Raw genomic sequence first — 21,938 nt, 5'->3', positions numbered from 1 at the left:
CACTTTGACGAGTGAAGCAGAGTCAGTGTTGAAGTGTGGTCGAAAACTTCTGTTGTGAGCCGAATATGCAACCTGTAAGTTTGTTGTCCATGGTGACAAAAGTTGCTTCCTGTGTTGATCAGAATAACAAGGACAGGTGTATCACGAAAGGTGTAGAGTGTCCTGTGGGTAGTAGTAGGACAGCGCAGCAGTGCAGTGGTCGTGTGAAGAACACTATAGGATTCTTGCGTGACAGTATCTTGGCCTTGACGTTGTCTGACAAGGAGGGCGGTTTTGCTGTCATGAAAAAAGACCTGTTCCAGGAAAAGGCCGAGAACGCCCTGAAAAAAATTTTGTAACCGTGCAAGACAATCCCGTCCAAGTTAAACGAGATGCACTTCGCTTTTGTGATGAGCTGAACCTACCCAATCTAAGAAAAAAGATCGTGCATGCAAAAACAGATGCCCTGAAAGTGTTTTACACTGCAAAAACCCACAAAGATTCCATACATTTTTGCGCGATTGTGATGGAAAAAGGCTCTTGGCAGGTTGCGCTTTCCAGGTTTTTACAAAAGCAGTTAAATGGCTTAACCTTGGGAGATCCGTTTTTTGTATGCACCTCGCAAGAAGTCATTAGTTTTTTCTCGGAGCGTGAAGGGACAGAAAATGGCCTTTTCGCATTTTCTATTGACGCGGAAAAGCTTTTTTATTCCATTCCCAAAAGTGGAATGCTCAGCGCTGTCCAGGAAAGCATAGATGCGAGTGGTATTGTTCCGTTACAAAATTCTGCGGGCATGTCGGCTAGTAGCTTCGTGGCATTGTTGGAATTTTACCTATCATCCACATTGGTTAGATTTCAAGGTAGGCTGGTGGTGCAGAAAGGGGGTCTTTGCATAGGCTCGTGTATTGCCCCAGTCCTGAGTGACTTGTTCTTAGCAAAGTGTGACAGGCAGATTTCTTCTCGCCTTGAGGGCAGCTCGGTTGTGAAAATATGCAGATATGTGGATTATTTCCATATTGTGTTAAACCAGGTTGTGCTCTGTGATACAGATAATATTGTAGGTCATGTGCTACGCACTTTTTGTGAGTGTGCAGGGGGTCTGACGTTCACGCACGAGTTCCCTGAGATGGGCGTTCTGCAGTTTCTGGATGTGCGCCTGCACCTGGGCGGTGATCAGCCGTGTTGGCAGTATGCGCCTCGTAGTAAAAAGCGCATCCTGCCCTACCAGTCAGCCCATTCCAAGCTGGCATTGCGTGGCATTGCGAAGAACGTTATCAGGACGGCGCTCACCAGGTCGTGCCGGCATAAAATGCAGGCTAGTTTGCTTGAGCAAGCTGAACGACTAAGAGCGGCAGGTTTTCCATCAGAAGTTGTGTCCTCTGTGACCGAGAACCTTGCCAAGGATTTGAAAAGTGACCGCTAGCCAGGTTTGGAAAGCCAAAGGCAAAAAGTGCCGGTGGTGGCTGTTCCGTACGTGCATCAAGTGTCCCACCGCCTGAAAAAGATCGGTGGGAAGTGCGATGTGCAGGTTGTATTCTCGGCCCCTGAGAAGCTCTCCAAGATGCCGCGTAAGGTGAACAACCCTAGCACAAAGCCCCGTTGTGACACGAAGCACAAAAGTAGGTTTGTGGATTGTGCAATGGGCGTAGTCTACAGGATCTCCCTGTCGTGCAAAAAATACTATGTCGGTCAAACAGGCAGGTGCCCTAATGTACGTCTGAAAGAGCACCAAGCGGCTGTGAAGTCGCAGATGGGGGCTGGCCACCTGGCTGATCACTGCCGGAGTTGTAAGGATTGCACTCCAGATTTTCTGCACACGCGCTTCCTGTACAGGTCTTCCTCGCAGACAGAACGAGAAATTTTTGAGGCGTTCATGATTAACAGAAAAGGGAAAGGTGCATCAGTTCAGCATCCTTGGCACTGTCTGCAAAGGAAGTCGGTTTTTTGGAGAGGGGGAGCAGGTCGTGCACGGGTGAGGGGTGATAGCCGAACACACGTGTAAGTTTAATTTACGCCGAGTGATACTGGCGGGCACTGTGAGGTGGCTCTGTCACGAAGCCAGGGACGAGGCAGTTGTTTTAGAAAAGAAACAAGTTTATTGGAACGAACTTGTGCTCCCCTAACAACTCAAAAGAATACAGAGGCGGCGAAACAGCGGTCAACAAAGTGACGTGCGTCGGCGAACTCGCAGAATCGAATGCCCCGGCGTCTGCTCTGCCGGCTTTTTATCTTTCGGCGCGCGTGGTTCTCGAACCGTCGATTCACATCGAGAACATTCTAGATCCAAGAAGATTATTCCGGGCTGTTCACGTTAGATCGGGATGCTCTCCCTATCAGAACAGATAAAACATGCGGCACAGAAAGAAAGAATGAAACACGCGCTTGCCTTGGCACAGAGATAATACAGACCGGCGCAGCCGGGCGGTAAAAGCAAAACACAAATAAACAAACCTAATGCATGGTTCGCGACATTAACCCCCCTCTAAGAGTGCATCGACCCGATGCTAACATAAGCGACAGTCCGAACAAATAAAAATAAAAGTTCGTCATCGTCTGTAGAAAGGCTTTAAGCAAACCACGTGGACGACTTCGGGCCGCGTGTGTCGTCGTTATGTGCCGGAGTCACCATCGGGGATCACTTCGTAGGTAACTTGGCCAACACGTCGTAGAATCTTGTAGGGTCCGAAATATCGTCGCAGAGGTTTCTCACTCAGTCCGCGTCGTTGGGTGGGAGTCCAAACCCACACACGATCCCCTGGGTGGTACTCGGCAGCTCGGCGTCGGAGGTTGTAGCGGCCGGCATCCACCAGCTGCTGGTCCATTATACGAACTCGAGCGAGCTGGCGGGCCTCCTCCGCACGCTGAAGGCATCCTTGGACGTCGGCGTTCAGGTCGTCGTCTTTTACGTGAGGCAGCATGGCGTCAAGCATTGTAGTCGGCAGCCTTCCATAGACGAGCTCGAACGGTGTCATCTGAGTGGTTTCTTGGATAGCCGTGTTGTACCCAAACGTGACATGCGGGAGCACTTCGTCCCAAGTCTTATGTTCAACGTCGACGTACATGGACAGCATATCCGCAATCGTCTTGTTCAAACGTTCCGTAAGTCCGTTCGTTTGGGGGTGGTATTGCTGTGTTGCTGTAGCGTAAGATTCCTTGCATGAGCTCCGCAGTAAAGGCCATTCCGCGGTCCGTGATGAGGACTTCAGGAGCTCCATGTCGCAGCACAACTTGTCTTATGGAAAACTTGGCGACTTCTTGTGCAGTCCCCCTCGGAAGAGCGGCGGTCTCCGCGTAGCGCGTCATGTAGTCTGTTGCTACGACAATCCACTCGTTCTCGGATCGAGACGTAGGAAGCGTGCCCAGAAGGTCCCTTCCAATCTGTTGGAAGGGCCTTGATGGGACGGCGATGGGCTGCAGAAGTCCGGCGGGTCTCGTCGGTGGCGTTTTTCGTCGCTGACAGTCACGGCAGCTCCGGACGTAGTGGGTGTCGTCGGATGTAAGGCGGGGCCAGTAGTACTTCGCCTTGATTTTTCCAATTGTGCGGGCTGTGCCGAGATGTCCGGAAGACGGGCCGTCATGGCACGCTTCCAAAATTTCGTCACGAAGGTCTGCGGGGATGAGAAGAAAGTAATTCGTTCTCGTTCCGGGGCTGAAATTCTTCACGAGGACGGAGTTTCTCAGGCTGAATGCTGGTAAGCTGCGTTTGAATGCACTAGGTACGGTGACGTTGCATCCCTCCAGGTAGTCGATTATAATGCGTAAGTGAGGGTCGGCACGCTGCTGGGCGGCTAGGTCGCTCTCCTTCACGATTCCGAAGAACGCGCTGTCTTCATCAGAGTCTTGTGCTGGTTGGTCGACGGGGGCGCGGGACAGGCAGTCGGCGTCGGAGTGTTTTCTGCCGCATTTTTAAACGACTGTAACGTCGTACTCCTGCAGGTGCAAGCTCCACCACCCAAGACGGCCAGAGGGGTCCTTCAAATTGGCGAGCCAACACAGTGCGTGGTGGTCTGTCACAACCTTGAATGGTCTTCCATACACGTATGGGCGAAATTTTGAAATCGCCCATATAATTGCCAGACACGCTTTCTCAGAGGCAGAGTAGTTTTTCTCCTCTTTCGACAGACCACGGCTGGCATAAGCGATTACCTTTTCGCACCCGCTTTGTTTTTGGACGAGGACGGCAACCAAGCCTATATCACTGGCGTCCGTGTGTATTTCCGTTTCGGCGTTTTCGTCGAAATGAGCGAGCACGGGCGGGCTTTGCAGGCGTTTTTAAATGTGAATGCATTTCTTAGTCGAGCCATGTCAGGCACCGTGCGGTGTCCACGCGCCCGCAGGTGTTATCTCTCCGCTCTCACCCCCTCTCCCATAGCAACAGCTGCAAGCGCGCGCGCTCCTTCTCTCCCCTACCAACCAGAGCAGGTGGTGCGGGTGGATCAGCGGCGAGTGAGTGGAGAGGAGGAGCCCGCTCGGGCGTGTAAGGGCGCTCGAATCGCGGGAGTTCGCCGGAGCTCCCGCGTGTGTGTGAGTGTGTAGGCGACGGTAGGCTCGGTGCTTCGGTGCTTCTCCTCTCGACGCTCGCCCCACTCTCCCACGCCCGTACGCTTCTCAAAGACCCTTTGACTGTGCACTTTACGGACCACAAGGCAGTGATCGTGGCCGTCAAGTACAACGACAACACAAACAGGTGTTAAATAAATGGTTACGCTACAAATCACCGTCTCCTCATTAATTATAAATTCCGCGCACTCTCGCGCAAAAGAAATGCATTCGCATTTCCTCACGATTCCCTTCGGGGAGGTGGGGTGAATTTTTTCAGCTCGCCGAATGCTTTTTCTTGGTCGTTGTCCCAGCTGAAAGGGGTGCTATCTTTCGTCAAGCGCGTGAGGGGCTCTACAATGCATGCGAAGTTTGCGACGAAGCGCCGGTAGTATGCGCACAGCCCGAGAAATCTTCGCACGCCCTTCTTGTCTTTCGGCCTTGGGAAGTTCGCAACGGCTGAAGTTTTTGCTGGGTCAGGTAGGACTCCCGCGGCGTTGACGACGTGACCCAAGAACTTGAGTTCCTCGTACGCGAAACGGCACTTTTCAGGCTTCAGCGTTAGCCCCGACGTACGAATGGCCTCAAGTACAGACTCTAACCTTGCGAGGTGTTCATCGAAAGTCCGGGCGAATATGACAACGTCGTCAAGGTATACGAGGCAGGTGTGCCGCTTCAGGCCAGCTAGCACCGTGTCCATGACTCGTTGAAACGTTGCTGGCGCCGTGCACAGCCCCCCGAATGGCATCGCCTTGAACTCGTATAGGCCATCCGGGGTTATAAATGCAGTCTTCTCTCGGTCTCTCTCGTCCACTTCAATTTGCCAGTAGCCGGTCTTCAGATCCATCGATGAGAAGTACTTCGCATGGCAGAGGTGGTCGAGGGCGTCGTTGATTCGTGGCAGGGGGTACACGTCTTTATCGGTGATTTTGTTCAGTCGCCGGTAGTCAACGCAGAACCTTAATGTGCCGTCTTTTTTCTTCACGAGTACGACCGGCGCAGCCCACGGCCTTTTCGATGGCTGCTTTATGTCGTCGCTGAGCATGTCGTCGACTTGAGTCCGGATGGCTTCCCGCTCGTGTGAAGAGACGCGGTACGGTGACTGTCGGGTAGGTCGAGCTCCATCTTCGGTTATAATTCGATGCTTCGCTAGGGGTGTCTGACGTAATTTTGAGTTTGCCGAAAAACATTCGCTGTAGCGACGGAGCAAATCCAGTAATCTGTCCCGGTTTTCTTGCGGCAGCGCCGGGTTCACGTCGAAAGGTTGCGGCGGCTTGGAAGCATCTGCGCGTGCGCATTCAAAGTTAGCGACCGCGATCACTTGACTTTCTTCTTGCGTTTCTTCGAGGAACGCAATTGCAGCGCCCTTGTTTAGATGCTGGTACTCCTCGGTGAAATTGGTGACCAAAACATGGGATTTGCATTGCTTAAAGCGCGCAATGCCTCTTGCGACGGAGACACCGCGGTTGAGAAGCAACCTTTGGTCACCCTCTACGATAGCATCGATGTTAGGAGCAGCATCCTCACAGTAGACGGCGATCATCAAGCTTGCGCGGGATGACAGGGTGACATGATCGTCGGCGATCCTTACAGCATCACGGTGATCGGGGTTCAGTGGCGGCGTCGCAGAGTGATCAGAGGAAAAAGTTATCGACTTGGTCTGGAGGTCAATTATTGCGCCGTTGTCTGTCAAAACGTCCATTGCGGGTATTATGTCGCGGGAGCAGATAGGTAAAATTACGAACGCAGCAGGGTACGTGATGCCATCTATGGTGACGCGGGATGTGCACGTTCCACTTGGCGTTACGAGATGGCCTCCTTCTGTGCGTATATGCGGACCGTCCAATATTGTCGTAAATTTCTTCAGCTTAGACGCGAATGACCCGCTCATCACCGAGTAGTCGGCTCCCGTGTCGATGAGGGCGACTACATCAAAGCCGTCGATGGACAACTGGACGTCGGACGCGGCCTTCCTCGAGTTGCGGGTGCGTCGGGGCGTCGCATCTTGGCTTGTGCGTGTTGACGGGCGCGTACTGTGCGTCGTCGTTGTCGTCGTCTCAGCGGCAGGTTTCGTCATGTCAAGTACGCGTCGCGCCGTGTGGTTGTCGTCGTGTTCAGGAGTCACGTCAGGTTTAGGTCGGGTCGTCGGGATGAGGGCATATCGTAAGTCACAGTCTTCGGCGAATCGTTGCGTCGTTGGAGGGTTTTCGGTTTTCCGCGGTTGCGCAACTTCACCTCCAGGAGTTGCCGCCTTTAGTTTCCCCCGCGTGGACTGGGGGACCTTCCACGTGCGAAGTCAGCACTGCTACGGCGGTCCGGCGACTGGTACGGGTAGGGCGACGGCGAACGGTTGAAACGGGCTGGTCCACGGCTGGTGTTGGACAGGTATTCCTCATTGTCAGATGGGCGCTGGCCGGGTGGGGGGTGTGGTGCGTCGACGGAGAAACCCCGAAGTCCGAGTCTCTTGTATGGGCAGCGACGGTAGACGTGGTCGGCCTCTCCGCAGTGGTAGCACAGAGGACGATTATCCGGTGTTCGCCATACGTCAGTCTTTCTCGGCGTCTGGTTTCGTACTACAGGGGATCGGGCGGGCGACAGTGGGCGGCGGTAGGGCGGGGCCTCTTGACGACGTGTTGGAACAGGGCGGTGTCGACGAACAGCCGCGGAGTAGGTCATAGCCTCTGGCTCGCGGGGTGCTTCGGACGGCATTGAAGTTCCCAAAGCCTGCTGTACTTCTTCCCGGATCTCGTCAGTCAGGGAAGCGACTTGAGGGTGTGGCGTCGTCGTCGGGAAACGTTTCCGCAGCTCCTCCCTCACCACTGCACGGATGGTGTCGCGTAGTGAGTCGGAGTTGATAGCGCCGGCACCAATAGTCTCCGAAACCAGTGAATTGATTGGGCGTTCGTACTGCCTCGTTCGGATTTCGAGCGTCTTCTCCATCGCGGCGGCCTCAGATGCGAATTCGGACACGGTCTTGGGGGTTGCGAACAAGGCACGCGAAGAGTTCTTGCTTCACACCTCGCATCAGAAACCGTAGTTTCTTTTCTTCCGTCATTTCTGGGTCCGCATGACGAAAAAGTCGCTTCATCTCCTCGACGAAGATTATGACCCCTTCGTTGGGGTGCTGCGTTCGAGTTTCCTGCAAAAGCGCTGCGCGTTCTTTTCTGACCAGTGTAGTAAAGGTCTTCAGGAACTCGCTTTTGAACTGAGCCCAGTTTGTCAAGATGCTCTCGTGGTTCTCGAACCAAGTGCGAGCTGAATCTTCCAAGTAAACGAAAACATGCCGGAACGTTTCTGCATCGTCCCACCTGTTGAATTTCCGGACGCGCTCCAGTTTCCCCAACCATTCTTCTGGGTCTTCTGCGAGGGCTCTTCGGAATGATGGCGGGCACCCGCCGCGGTGGCTCAGTGGCTAAGGCGTTGCGCTGCTGAGCACGAGGTTGCGGGTTCGATTCCCGGCCGGGGCGGCCGCTTTTCTGATGGAGGCGAAAAGCAAAAACGCCCGTGTGTGCGAGATTTCGGCGCACGATAAAGATCCCCAGGTGGTCAAAATTAATCCGGAGCCCTCCACTACGGCGCGCCTCATCGCCTGCGTTGCGTCGGCGCGTTAAACCCCACAATCAATCAATCAAGGATGGCGGATCCCGTGGCTGCTGCAGAACGACGGGACGATCGCCTTGGTTGACCATGGTGCTGGTTGCGACGTCTTTCTTCTTCGCTTTCTCCGGTAGCAGACCGAACTCGGGTGGTAAATCTTGCCGGCGGAGGCTGGCTCTTGTTGGACTGGCTTGGCGGCTTTCAGAGGTTGTAGTGGGCATGAAGGGTGCTACCCCGCACCTCTACCAGATGCCACGAAGCCAGGGACGACGCAGTTTTTTTGGAAAATAAACAAGTTTATTGGAGCGAACTTGTGCTCCCCTAACAACTCAAAAGAATACAGAGGCGGCGAAACAGCGGTCAACGAAGTGACGTGCGTCGGCAAACTCGCAGAATCGAATGCCCCGGCGTCTGCTCTGCCGGCTTTTTATCTTTCGGCGCGCGTGGTTCTCGAACCGTCGATTCGCATCGAGAACATTCTAGATTCAAGAAGATTATTCCGGGCGGTTCACGTTAGATCGGGATGCTCTCCCTATCACAACAGATAACACATGCGGCACAGAAAGAAAGAATGAAACACGCGCTTCCCTTGGCACAGAGATAACACAGACCGGCGCCGCCGGGCGGTAAAAGCAAAACACAAATAAACAAACCTAATGCATGGTTCGCGCAATATGAGCAAGTGCGGCGAGTGCGATACTAATTTATTTTATTTGGTTTGTGTTCACTACTTTTTACCCGTTCCACGTTTCATGTACATATAGCCTTTTTTTCGTGTTTCTGTTGCATAAACTGAGTTGAAGTTCTAGCGTGTGTTTCGTCGCCTCTTTTACCTTTGTCTCTATTTAGTGTTCGCTAGTACGATGATTTCCTTAATCTTTTCTGATCCCGAGAAGCTAGCAAAGCTATGCTGATTGGCAAAGTCCAACAGCTCTGCGAAGCGCTCTGTCAAGAAAAAGCACAGAAAGAAATTTGAGTGCACAGGACATGTTGTTATCAGATTCCACTACGATGTGGCAAGTTTTTCGAGGGGAAACCAGGCAAATGCTTGGATGAACGTTTAAACGATCACAGCTATAACATTCGAAATCAGAATCAGGGCTTTCACACTGTATACTACAAAACGTGTAGCAGTTCCCCTCCCCTCAGGTTTGGACAAACACCGCCACCCCTTCAAACGATAAAGTTTGGCAGCGAAAGCCATTGCTTACTTGGTTAACTTTTATGTTTCAAAACCGGCTATAGCTTGGGTGGCAAAAGAGATGCATTTTTTGCCGTCAAACCCAGGATTTTTTCCTGCCGAATTGTGGTTTTCTCGCGCATGCGCTTCTACTTGTCCTCAGCAGCCTCTGGCAACCCTTGCCTTCAAGTGGAAATTTGAGCACAAAGATACAGAAAGATCAGACGGGTCTAGCGCTCTAGTCCCGTATAGACAAGACTAGAGCGCTAGTCCCGTCTGGTTTTTCTGTGTCTTTGTCGAATTTTTGGCGCTTAAATTTCCACTTGAAAACATGAACCAACTAGCCCAACAACAAGTTCAATTACGTTATCAGCCGTTGTCTGTAGAGCATGCAGTCTGCGCAGTATTATTCCGGTACTTTTCACCATTTGTGACTATAGGTGGTTTTATTTGTGTTATTAGCGATATGATGACTGCTTCCTGGTTGGTTGAAATTGGGCGTTTTGTATGATAAGTGTGGTATAAGTATGATGGTTGGGGTTTTGTGACATCAAGGTTGGAAATGTCTGCACTCTTTCTCTTCTTTGTGTGGTTGTTCCTCGTCCTGTGCTGCTCTGGAAAACGTCGTCATGTACCAACTCACAATAACCACTACTCTGTTGGACGCCTCGCTTTACTTCCCTCTCTCTAACGTAACATTACGCGAAGTAACCTAACGTAAGGCTAACATAACAAATAGCAAACAATTATTTAGGCCACCAATAAGTAATTGAAATTATGAAAATTGCAAATAAAAGATACCAAGATTGGCTGAAGGTTACAAGACTTCGTTGTGAAAAATTTGAGCGTAGCTGTTTATTTGTTAGAATTTGCAAAATATGTTGAGGCAAAGAATTTCAGGCCAACATATATGTATGGGCTGCGACGGTAACTCAATGCGTCGGCGGAGCGAACTGCAGTGTATTCTGCTGCTGCTTCGGTGGCGTGCACCTCTGTGTTCTGGCGTTGGCGACTCTGATCCTTCTGCTCAGGCAGCTCGTTTAGCTGCAGAGGCAGACGAATTGCTTTATCTCAGGAAGTGATCGCATCATCAGCGAAAACACGAAGGCGAGCGATTGATTGATTGATTGAATTATTGTGGGGTTTAACGCGCCGACGCAACGCAGGCGATGAGGCGCGCCGTAGTGGAGGGCTCCGGATTAATTTTGACCACCTGGGGATCTTTAACGTGCGCCGAAATCTCGTACACACGGGCGTTTTTGCTTTTCGCCTCCATCAGAAAAGCGGCCGCCGCGGCCGGGAATCGAACCCGCGACCTCGTGCTCAGCAGCGCAACGCCTTAGCCACTGAGCCACCGCGGCGGGTGAAGGCGAGCGATACTTTGCCGCCATCTTGTAGCGGGTAGCCACCGCGTAGTACCCCTCGCGCGGCGCTCGCAGCAGTTCACGGTCCTCCTCACACTTACGCCATCCTTCCTGCGCCGCTTTTCTCCTCGCTCTCTTTTTGTTGTTGTCCTTGGTCTCTCACTTACATGGAGGGACGATGGCGAGAAACACCGCAAAACCACTGGAGCGGCCGGGATGGTGTTCTTGTAATTTCCGTAATTAAAATTCCCACCGGCTGCGACTGCCTATAAATACGCCCACTCAGGTTCATTTGGCACTGACGAGGAAAGGAGGTGTCCGAAGCTCATGGCGCCCGCATGGCTTACTTGGCCTTACGTCCCGTCAGAGAATGCGACAGCCGGTCGCGTAATACTGCAACGTAGAGTTCATGGTGATTGTGCTAGGCACGGTTTGGGACCCTTAAAGAGAGGTGTTTCGGTTCCAGATGTATAATCTTCTAGCTTTTCTAAAGGCAACAGTGACGCAAACGAGATTGTTTCTCAAAATGACTTCGCACGAGGTCGCGGGTTCGATTCCCGGCCGCGGTGGCCGCTTTTCTGATGGAGGCGAAAAGCAAAAACGCCCGTGTGTACGAGATTTCGGCGCACGTTAAAGATCCCCAGGTGGTCAAAATTAATCCGGAGCCCTCCACTACGGCGCGCCTCATCGCCTGCGTTGCGTCGGCGCGTTAACCCTACAATCAATCAATCAAAACGACTTCAATGATATTTGATCCACTAGGTTTTATTGGACGGTACACCCTCTCAGCAAGGCTGCTGATCCAAAAGACTTCGTCTGGAGAGATAAGCTGGGACGAACCTCACGATCTACGGAATAAATGGAACTGTGAGCGTACTCTAGCTACCACATTTTCAAGAAATTGCAGTTTTAGATGGATGATCCGAGAAGACAAGCATTTACGTATACTGAAAGTTCACGTCTTTTGCAGTGCAAGCCCGCAGGCATATGAAGCACGGCTATACGTTGTCTCAGAGAATACCAGGAATTGTGGCCTGATATTCTACAAGTGCCGTCTGGCCCCCATCACTTCACTGCGGTTGGAGCTTCCAGGAGCTTTATTCGGCTCAAGGTCGCTCAGATACGTGAATACTAGTGGCACGAACGGGGTTTCAGATACCAAACCAAGACTACCGTAGAAAAGACACATGAGCGCCAATGACTTTATGCGCCCTGGTGAGGTAAAGCTGCAAGATTGACATGCAACAACCAGACTCATGCAGAGACTTTGCACTTTGAATTTGGCGCCTACTATTTTTTCTCGCGGCCAGGCATGTGCGGAAATTGTCATTGCCAGATTTCTATGGAGCATGAAGACGACGAGAGAGGTACTTATGACGCCCAGGCTGAGCCCACAGCTCACACTCGGAGCTCGCTCCACGCCACGCGAGGCTCGCCCCCCGCGCAGTTCAACATCAAACTCCCGACGTGGGTGACACGCAAAGAAATCATCTCCATCTTTTTATTCCACCACGAGCTTCATTTCTCGGTTCCCGCTACGCTTTGTCTTAACAAAGGTACTTCAAAATAACCCAAGTTGTGTTTTGACTTGATAGCTTCTTCGGCATCCCAACCTTTGTTGCCCACTAAACTTCTGTACGGAAAGAGGAGAAATATTTTAAGGACTACAACCTGCTTCTCTCAATGAATGTAATTGTTATCTGGTTGCGTGCGACATTTCTCTTATAACGCATTCAAATTGTTTTGGGCATGATAAACTTTCTTGCCAAACCTGTGACAAGCTTCCCAAATTTCTGCTTTTTTTCTCAGAGCACCGACCTAAAATTAATATTTTAGCAGACTCAGAGACACCTACACAAACACGTCGGAGGGCAGCGAGGAAACCTCTCGCGTACTGCGATTATTCAGCCTTTGTCTACCCGTTTCAAGCATTATAAAACCGTAACTGTGTCCTTCTCGGTAGGAAAGGCGTTGTTTTAATAATGTTGTTACTTAGACATCAAGTAAAATGGAGTACAAAAGCGTTTATTGCGAGAATCACGAAGATTTGACTTACGTCATATCCGTAAGGGAAGTGACGCCGACATAACGAAGCAAGCAGCCTGTAAAGGGTGCACCCCTGCAAAGAGGGTCTTCTTGCGGGCAGCAACCTTTAGTACTGAAAAGTACGTTATACGTAGGGTTGTGCGATTTCGGGTTTTATATTTGAACACGAAAAAATTTTATGCCGGGATACAGCGAGATTTCACTGACGTCATAACCGTCACAGAAATGACGCCCGTGCACATTTGCGAAGGCGACCCGCCAGGAGGACGTGGCTCGCCAAGCACTCTTACAAGACAGCCGCCAAACCGCATATCTTGCTTTCACTTTCAATTCACTTTTACTTAACCCTTTCACTTTCACTTTCATTTTCACTTTGAAATTCCACTTTCGTGTTTTATTGCTTCTTATCACGGGACAATCAACCACAATTTTTTTCGAGATTTTTCAATGGTGTGTAATTTCTTTTTATCAAAAATGCACAAATAAATTGTAAGAAATAAGATTCTTACGGTTCCCATGGACTGACAGAAAACATTGCTGTCAAGACGTGGGTGCTGTTATCCCAGTCCCATGTCAGCACCGTCAGGCATGTTGTATGGTTAAAAGTTATATTTTGTGGATTGTAATTCCTTTTCTGTAGGTACAAACGCTGGTGTACGAATTTGACTCTCCCTAAAATTTCAAAGTATGTTGTCTTGTTGAAAAGCTGAAACAGAAAAACGCAGTTTGCTGTTCGGGCCAACCTAGTGACTGCTTGTCACTACAACCACTCACACTTGCCTACATAAATGCACCATGGTGCCTATGTGTTTATATTTTCAAAAGAACATGAAGATAAAATATACGTTTGGTAACAAATGTAAACTGCTAAAAGTACACGAACATCGTCACTACCCCTAAGGTGCAAAGAAATCTATCTTGGTTTGTCCGTGCAACAACTATTTTTCCTACCAGTACGTAAGATGCTGATGAGTTCTGTGGTTGCTTTATTCGTAATGTCTTTTTGAAAACATTGTTTTTCCTAAAATAACGGTATCGTCCGGTTTTGAACTGCCGAGATGTTAGAGACGACACAAATACTTACGGCGTAGAAAAAAATCCCCAAGCCTGACGAACAATATGTGGTTATAGCGTTCCCGGCAGCGTGTATATGCGTTTCCTAGTCAGTACAGCCACCCGCCCCCTGAGATTGCTTATTGGGGTTATATCAAAGCTAAACGTGCCCAAATCATACGAAACCACCCGTAATGAAATAAATAACAGCCAGAACAGACCTGCAATGGTTGAAAACAACGGTGTAGAAAAACGTTTAACAGAAATAGCCGAAACCGACCTAAAAGGGGCAAATCGACAAACAAGTACAAGAAGCAGTAGCTGAAACTAAGTAAAAGGCAGCGAAAATACCCGAAGTCCCATTTATATTGCCGAAAGGTGTCATAAAGAGATTGTATGCGTGATAACAAATTTCATATTCAAATATGACAAACACTTGAAAATTAAAAAAAAAAGCGCGTACGGGATTCGAACCCGGGTCAGGATATTCGCTTCGCCGGAGCGGAACTACTACACTACGAGACTTTTTTTTTAGTGCTGGTCTTCGACACAACACACAAACACAACACAAACTTATTCACATGAGCAACTCGAGCGACAAGCCACCAACCTATGAAGGCTGACGTCTCTAAAATTCCGTAAGCGTAGTCAAGGGTTCTATTCTTGACAGCCACTCAGGAGTGCATGCCTTGCGCTTCTGGACTTCTACGTACTGGGATATGGACTCACGAAAACATTGCCGCGTAGGGCGGGCGTCCACATCACCGTGGAGCCAGGCCATGCGCGAGCGCCATATGCTATGCAAGGCCACCAACATAACGAGGTGCAACGGCGCCCCCTCCTCGTTTTCCACCGCTAGATAGCGTATGCCATGGGGGCTCAGCGGGAAATCTATATGAAGGGTCCTCTGGAGGACATCCCACAAAAATACCGCAGCCCAACAATGCAGAAAAACGTGCTCTATCGTTTCTGGTTGTTTACAAATTGAACACTGAGTTCCCCATGGCACAGATATCCCTCTATCCTGCATCCAGGTTCCAGCAGACAAGGCATAGAGAAAGAAATACTGGTAAGAGTGGACACTCCCATAGAGCCCTGCGGCCGAATGACTGTACTGTAGTGTAGCGCACCGAGCGGCCGGGTAGCCAAACTACTAGCCATACTTTCGTTCACTTTCGTACGTTCACTTTCGGTTTCGGTTTCGCGGACACCGATTTTGGCGGGTAGTTTGAAGGACTGGAAAGCGCTGCTCACGGCGACCGGCATCGGTACGGTATTCCGACGCTTTCATGCAATAATTAGTGTTTATTTAAATATATCATTCTCAGGCTTAGTGCCCTATGCTTTTACAAAAAAAACCTTTTACTGAAAATTTGAAATTGCAATTTACAGTACCACTCACACTTGGTTAAGAATTCTGTCGTGTGTTCACATGTTGCCGAGCCACATAAAAGAGACGCATCATAAATGAAGATATATTTATTGCATGGCACTAAACGAAACAAGTTCAAATTGTCATCATTTTTTGCAACACACATATAATAATAAACAGTGAGTAATGCACAACAAAGACAATAAACAGTAGTGAGAGGAAAATGCGTTTCCAGGAATGAAAAAAAATGCACAAGTAAAGGTATCACAACCACACAAAGGATTTTTTCGCCACGGTAATTGAAAATGCAGAAAACCCAGAAACTCAGCCATCCACAGGTTTACTCGTATCAGAGTCTTTCAATGCTTTATTGAAGGACTCTGCTTGTACCTACGACACCCTCAGACTCTGTGCGCTGTTGCAGTCATACAAAAATATCAAGCATAGCATAATCTAGACACTGGGATACTTGCAACTGTTTACAACCACTATCTCCGCAGATAATTTTTTTAGTCTCCAGTTAGGATGTGAAAGAAGGGAAAAAAATTCCCTCGCACTTCCCCGAGGGGGGGAGTGTGTAAGTGCGAATGCACGGTTGTTGATTGCGCGATTACGGTGGATATCGTGATCTTGGAGTGGAGAGGAGGCGCCCAACACCCGCAGTCACTGAGCGGAAAGAGGAGGAAGAGAGTAGCGCCCGCCGTTACGGCGAGGGCTACACGAGCGCCCTCACGCGTCGGAATGCGGAGCGCCCGCTACGCGAGCGAGAGCTCTCCCGCCCGAAGTGGAGAGGAGGCGCCCAACACCCGCAGTCACTGAGCGGAGAGAGGAGGAGGAGAGTAGCGCGCGCCCATCTCCCCCCGTTGCTAGGGAAGACGAGGAGGAAGACGAGGAGCGCGCGCACCCGCAGCTGTTGCTATGCGGACGACGGCGGCGGACGATTCAGGCTCGCTTAAGAAGTGCATTCGCACTTAAAAACTTAGGCTTTGATGGCCTCGCTTATTTGATGAACTTTAATGAGATCTATTGCCTCGGGGCAACTTCAAATCAGTAGCAGTAATTGAACAGAAATCACATTTGTGTGGAGATGCACACGCAAACGGTTAAGAGAAAAAAAATCAACTTCCTATTGGTTCCTTGCAAGGGTGCATTTTCCCAAGAAGCCGGGTTACCTTCCGAAAGCGTCGCCTTCGCAGTAAAGGCAAAGGGCCAGGCGGGGATAGTTTAGGTACGTGCACGTAGTCAACCGACAGGTTCCAGGCTCTGTTAAGGCACACAAATTCATGCCTTCCGCTGTCAATACGAACAGTCTAATATAAGAAACAGGGAAGCAGTATATGCTTCTCGTGTATGAGACAATGGTGGCACATTACAGAGTACCATAAGCATTTGACAACGTAGGTCCCTACATGGTTCTCTTCATCTAGGCCAGTCCGACAACAGGCAGCACGTACGGTGACAAACGACATTTAGCATGACCACTTACCCTGGCAGTCTTCATAATGTAAAAGGGTTTTTGTGGATGTACTGTTTTCACAATATTCCAAATAGCAGCAACAATAATTTGCGAGTGGAGTTTAGGTACTGTATACGCTGTTGTTAGTGGTTTTAATGAGATGAGGCATGTCAGTGATAAAAACAGTTTGTTCCTTGAGTCAACGATAGCCTTTTCAGTGGTCACGCCTTATTGAGTGCCGAGACTTGCGTTACATTTTAGGTGCTAATGGCAAGGTTCAATAGATGGAATACAGTTGCGGTATCCATCAGAAGCATCAATAAGGCAGCAAGAAGCATTGCAGGCAGTCATCAACACAACTGAATAACTCTGGGAGAACGGTTGGCACGGCCACTTTTGTGAGTCCTTTGAGGGCACGATCCATGAAGTGCTTGCACCATGTTTGGTATGACGAATGCAGCTGGCTGGTTGGCTCTGTCTTGAGGGCACCTGTAGACCTGCACAGGTGATAGGTGATATAGTACACAAACTGCTTGCAATGACAGATGATCTGCGAATAGACTGTAAATTTCACTGCAACTAGTATTCAAGCATTGCCTCCAGTGCATGCCACCTATTTAAAACACACGTTCTCTTATTCTATTCAGCAATCATGCGGTCAAGCTATTAGCAACACTAAAAATATGGGTCTTTGTAATTTCGCAACACTGGTTAGGCACATTCTTAATGCAATTCAGCTATTGTTTGGGTTAACAAAATTGATAACGCTGCTCACATAGCCTGAATCCCTTTGTCGTTTTTTGTAAAATCAGGACGAAGAGCGAGAGCGAGCTGAACGTTAAACAAACCTGTTGCCCCACGGGCTCGCGAAAGAAACGCATCCCGAGAACGGGCACCTGGTGAAAATATATTTGGGCGCTGTGTGGGCACCATGGCAAGCAGCAGTGAGCGTCGTACTGAGTACTACTGACCGCCGAAGGCCATGCCTTAAAAAGATATGACAAGAAAACACACAGTTCCGACTGAATAGGTGCAATCTGCGCAATACGTGTTTAATGAAACTAGCCAAAATATGACCAGAGAAAAGAGAGCAAACGCTTGAAAAAACGGCAGGTGTGGAACAGTTCTATGCAATACCTGCGATACGGGAATTGATATACGATGTAGAAAGAAGACCAAATTTGAAGGTTTCAATGCACTGCGCACTCACCCCGCCTCGAGCAAAGCTGTTATCTGGCGACGAAAGACGCGTTTTTACCGTACCTGGCGCGCCAAAGCGAAGCGACGAGCGCGCGTTATCGGCGTCGTCGAGCGGGTTCGCTTTAGAATGAGAGACAGCTGGGCGAGTTGGAAGGGGTTCATATTCAAAAGTTTAACTGCGCGAAAGACAAATACAATAAAGGACACAAACGTCTTGTATTCGTCTTTCGCGCAGTTAAACTTTTCAATATGAACGGGTTCGTTTTGTACGCAGGCAGCTTGGTATGCACCCATGTGTAAAACTTACGACGTGTTTACGGCTGCTGGTTATGCCCAGATAAGCCAAATTAATGCAGATACGGCTACTTCACCGTGTACGTTAGCCCGGACGGCTGTGCAGTGCATCACGGCCATAATACATAATAGCAGTAACAGTTGGCCAAGCTAGCAATGGCTAGCTATAATAATACAACGCAGCCTGCGGCTCACGTAATTCAGTGGAGCGACAGCGCACAACGCCTGCTTCGCCTACGGACCGCCGGCCAGCCGGCCACTTCCGCAACTCACCGCCGTCGTTTGCGGCACGTAAACGCTACGTGCGACGACGGGCGCGTACCGCTGGCATCCCTCAGCGCTAGATAAAACGGCACAACCAGCCCAAAATACCATTACGTCCGGCTAAACAATGGTGTCTTACGCCTTTCCGGGGCGTTTCCAAAGCGCTTATCTTAAAGACGCCGCATACTTGATTCCCTGAGGTTACGCAGTGCTCGCAGCGTTTGCAGTACAAGGAAACGTAAATATGATACGCCACACCAGCACTTTAAAAAAGGAAGTCTCACCTTTCATTCAGGATGCAAAACCGATGTCGCAAAGAAAGCGCTAGGCGTTTCCTTCTCAACAACAGAGGTTAGCTCGAGGCTGCAGAAACGCACGTGCAAACGCTGTCGAAAGAGCCAAATGGCGGCTTGACCTTGCGGCTTGGCCAGGCTTGGCGCAAAGAAGCCACAAGAATTTACATTCACAGCCATTCAACTTATTACACAAATAAAAATGTGTAGTCTAATGTGTAACAAAATTTTAAAAGTATAATATTGTGTGTTAGCTTAATTTTAAATATATAGTTTTTTTACCACTTGCGCCGACTGCCGGACGGTGCGCAAGTCAAGCCACTCGGCCGCGATAAGCCCGTGTGTCCACTCTTCTAATTTTTTATTTCTCTATGGACAAGGTGCCTGTGTGTAATTAAGAAGAAGAAAAGTTTTCACACCAGGGTGAACCTCCATTCTTTTGACGCGCTTTAGCAAATTTTGGCCTGGCTCAGCACCGTAATTATATCTATGCATAGGGACGGGGAAAACAACATCGCAAATGTCCTTATACAGTTTTTTGCGTGTCACAGAGGACAGGTACTAGCCAGAAAAACGTGCGAATAGAAAACGGGCCGTCATAACTATTTCCTTAAAATACCCATACACGCCACCCGCAATGCACCATGGTGATACAACATATTAAGTGCAATGCACTTCTTAAGCAACCCTGAACCTGCGTCCACCGGCGATGTCCGCGCACGTGGAGATGGGCGCGCGCAGCCTGGCCGCTGACATGGCACATACCCACGTGGGAGATTGGCCAGGAATCTCCTCGTCTTCCTTTGCAACGGGGGGAGATGGGCGCGCGCTGCCTGGCCGCTGACATGGCACATACCCACGTGGGGGATTGGCCAGGAATCGGGCGTGAGAAGGGCTAATGCAGCTGCTTAAAGGAGTACTGACACGAAATTTCAAATCTGAGATCCGCTCTAGCAATCAAGTACAACGACAACACAAATAGGTGTCTGTGAATAAATGCATCTTTCTTTCTTTGTAGTTGTGTGTGTGTGTGTGATCTCTCTTTCGCGAACATTACCGAACCGCGCAAATTCAACTCGTGCATTCGCACTTTCACATTCTCCCCCTCGGGGAAATGCGGGGAATTTTTCCGGCATAGCACGCGCCAGCCGTACTTGCATGACACTCTGCAAGAACGGGTCACGAACATCTCGCCAAAACAAAACCCGGTTTATACAGGTGCGCCAGCCCCAAGCCACCATCTCGCACTTTCCGAAACAGGTTTGTTCTGTACTACACTACGAGACCAAGCGGTTCTCATCGATTAAATTAAGAGCCACAAGCACGTGGACATAGCTTCAAACATGCCCCTAGATGGGGTCATGCATCGGTTGGCTGTGCTGACTAGGAAACGCCTATACGCGTCCCGAGCCGGGACGTTTACGCCGTGAAACCGGTAACCTAACCACTAGGTGACCCCAATGGCTCGAGGGGTATGGGTTAGCAGCGTTAGGAAACAATAACCCGTGTAGCCAATTGGAAGAAAAAAAACGCTTCCCATGGCCAGAACCGAAACTGGGTTTCTCGCGTTATGAAATGGGCGTCTATCGCATTGAGCTATCATAGCGTTTCGGCTGCACACCTGTTCCTATGGGATTGTAGCGTGCGCATTGGCTTTGGGCTTGGCCGCGGGTTCAAGTGTGTGCGAACGCGGCCCACTTTGCGAGAGATGTGAAAATCTGCCAACCAAACGTTCCGGGCCTGCCAGTGATGGAGAAGTTTCAGCGGCAAGTTCAGAGATTAATGTCAGGTAGTGACATAAGAAGTGAAAACTTGTCGCCTTACTAAAACCTTGACAGCAAACTTAGGTCGCCTCGAGGGGCCATGGAACGAATAATGGTGTGAATAATACTTAGAGGCAGGGAACTAGCTGCGTGGATCAGAAGACAAACTAGAGTAGAAAATATCATAGTTTACGTAAAGGAAAATAAATGGACTTCGGCTGGCCTCGTAATTAGAGGAAATGACAATCGGTGGACTACAAGGGTGACAGAGAATACAATCGAGAGACGTTTGTAAAGAAACAGGAAGGCCCATTACTCGATGGAGGGACCAAATCAGGAAATCTCGAGGGAAACAGTGGAACCGAGAGGCGCGGGACAGGAGCGGGTGGAGGTCAATGGCAGACTAATTCGACCTGCAGTGAACCTAGTGGGCTGCTGCTGATGATGATGATGCAACAGCCGGGTCTCCGACAGAGGAAGAGGGGCGGCCAGCACTGCTGTTTCTCCAGACTTACACCAGTAGTGCGAGCTGCGCCATTTTTTTTTTCTCTATGCCACCCTAATTGGCCTTATTCGTCGAGGGGAAGACACAACGTGTAGATTCTAGTAGTGCTATCCATTTGCCATGTGGTTTTGAAGGATAATAAGTTCCAGGCGTTTTTTTTTCTTCAAAAGCAAAAAGTAGCCGTTTACTTCTATTTACTCCACGTTTGGCGCCAAAGGGGACTTTTTAGAAATGTATAAAAACGAAGCGCATCAATCCAAATAAACATACCGATTTTAATGACTTGCCCACGAGCTATTATAAGAATGCGAGTATATTCGGACGCAATGCAATAGGCACCTTTAGGCAGTATCGTTTTCTTCCCTACACACATGGACCAGTTGGTCTTGGCCCAAGCAATCTTAGCCTTGGTACAGATGGGCTCGCTGCTTTGCACGCCTACTATACATCCAGGTTCATCTACATCAAAACTTTATCTCCTACTTTATGGGAGGTTTATCCACGCCTACAAACAGGTTACAAAATTTTCAGAAACGCTTAACATGGAGACAGGTGTGGAAAGCAATATACGGCGTTATTCGAAGCAGCAGCTAGGGAATGGGGCGTATCCTTGTGAGCTTGGAATTTGTTGGAGCAACCACACCGAGGTGCAAAATCACAACAGTGGGCTTATAGTGCACTCTGCTTCGTGGTAGCAGTACTACAGCTGTGCACAGGCCGAAAATTTGGGCCCGAGCCCAGCCCGGGCCCGGTGCTTATCGCAGTATGCCCGGCCCGACCCGACGAAGAAGGCCGACCTGCCGCCCCGGGCCGGCCCGAGACCTTAACCTTATGGCCCCGGCCCGGCCCAGCCCGGCTGCGTGTTTCCAACCCAAATACCCTAGGGCCCGCGCCTGATTGGGGCACGTTTGGAAGCGAAACCTACCGAAAGGCGGTACAATGAATCGTAAGGGAAATGATAACAGGCAAAACCAACATTAAACGGGCAAAACAACCGCAATTAAACATAACAATCATGCACATCTCCCTACCG

At 49.7% G+C, this 21,938-nt stretch overlaps 1 pseudogene; it reads right to left on the bottom strand.

Moving 5' to 3' along the window:
* Positions 1 to 1,884: 1,884 nt before the first annotated feature.
* Positions 1,885 to 21,938, bottom strand: part of LOC144160572 (uncharacterized) — a 74,893-nt pseudogene continuing 54,839 nt past the window's right edge.

Source organism: Haemaphysalis longicornis, unplaced genomic scaffold, assembly GCF_048455015.1.
Source record: "Haemaphysalis longicornis isolate Haplotype H1 unplaced genomic scaffold, Haemaphysalis longicornis Haplotype H1 scaffold_107, whole genome shotgun sequence".
Classification (NCBI taxonomy): domain Eukaryota; kingdom Metazoa; phylum Arthropoda; class Arachnida; order Ixodida; family Ixodidae; genus Haemaphysalis; species Haemaphysalis longicornis.
The sequence above is the reverse complement of the archived record's forward strand: the minus strand, read 5'-3'. Positions and strand labels throughout refer to the sequence as shown.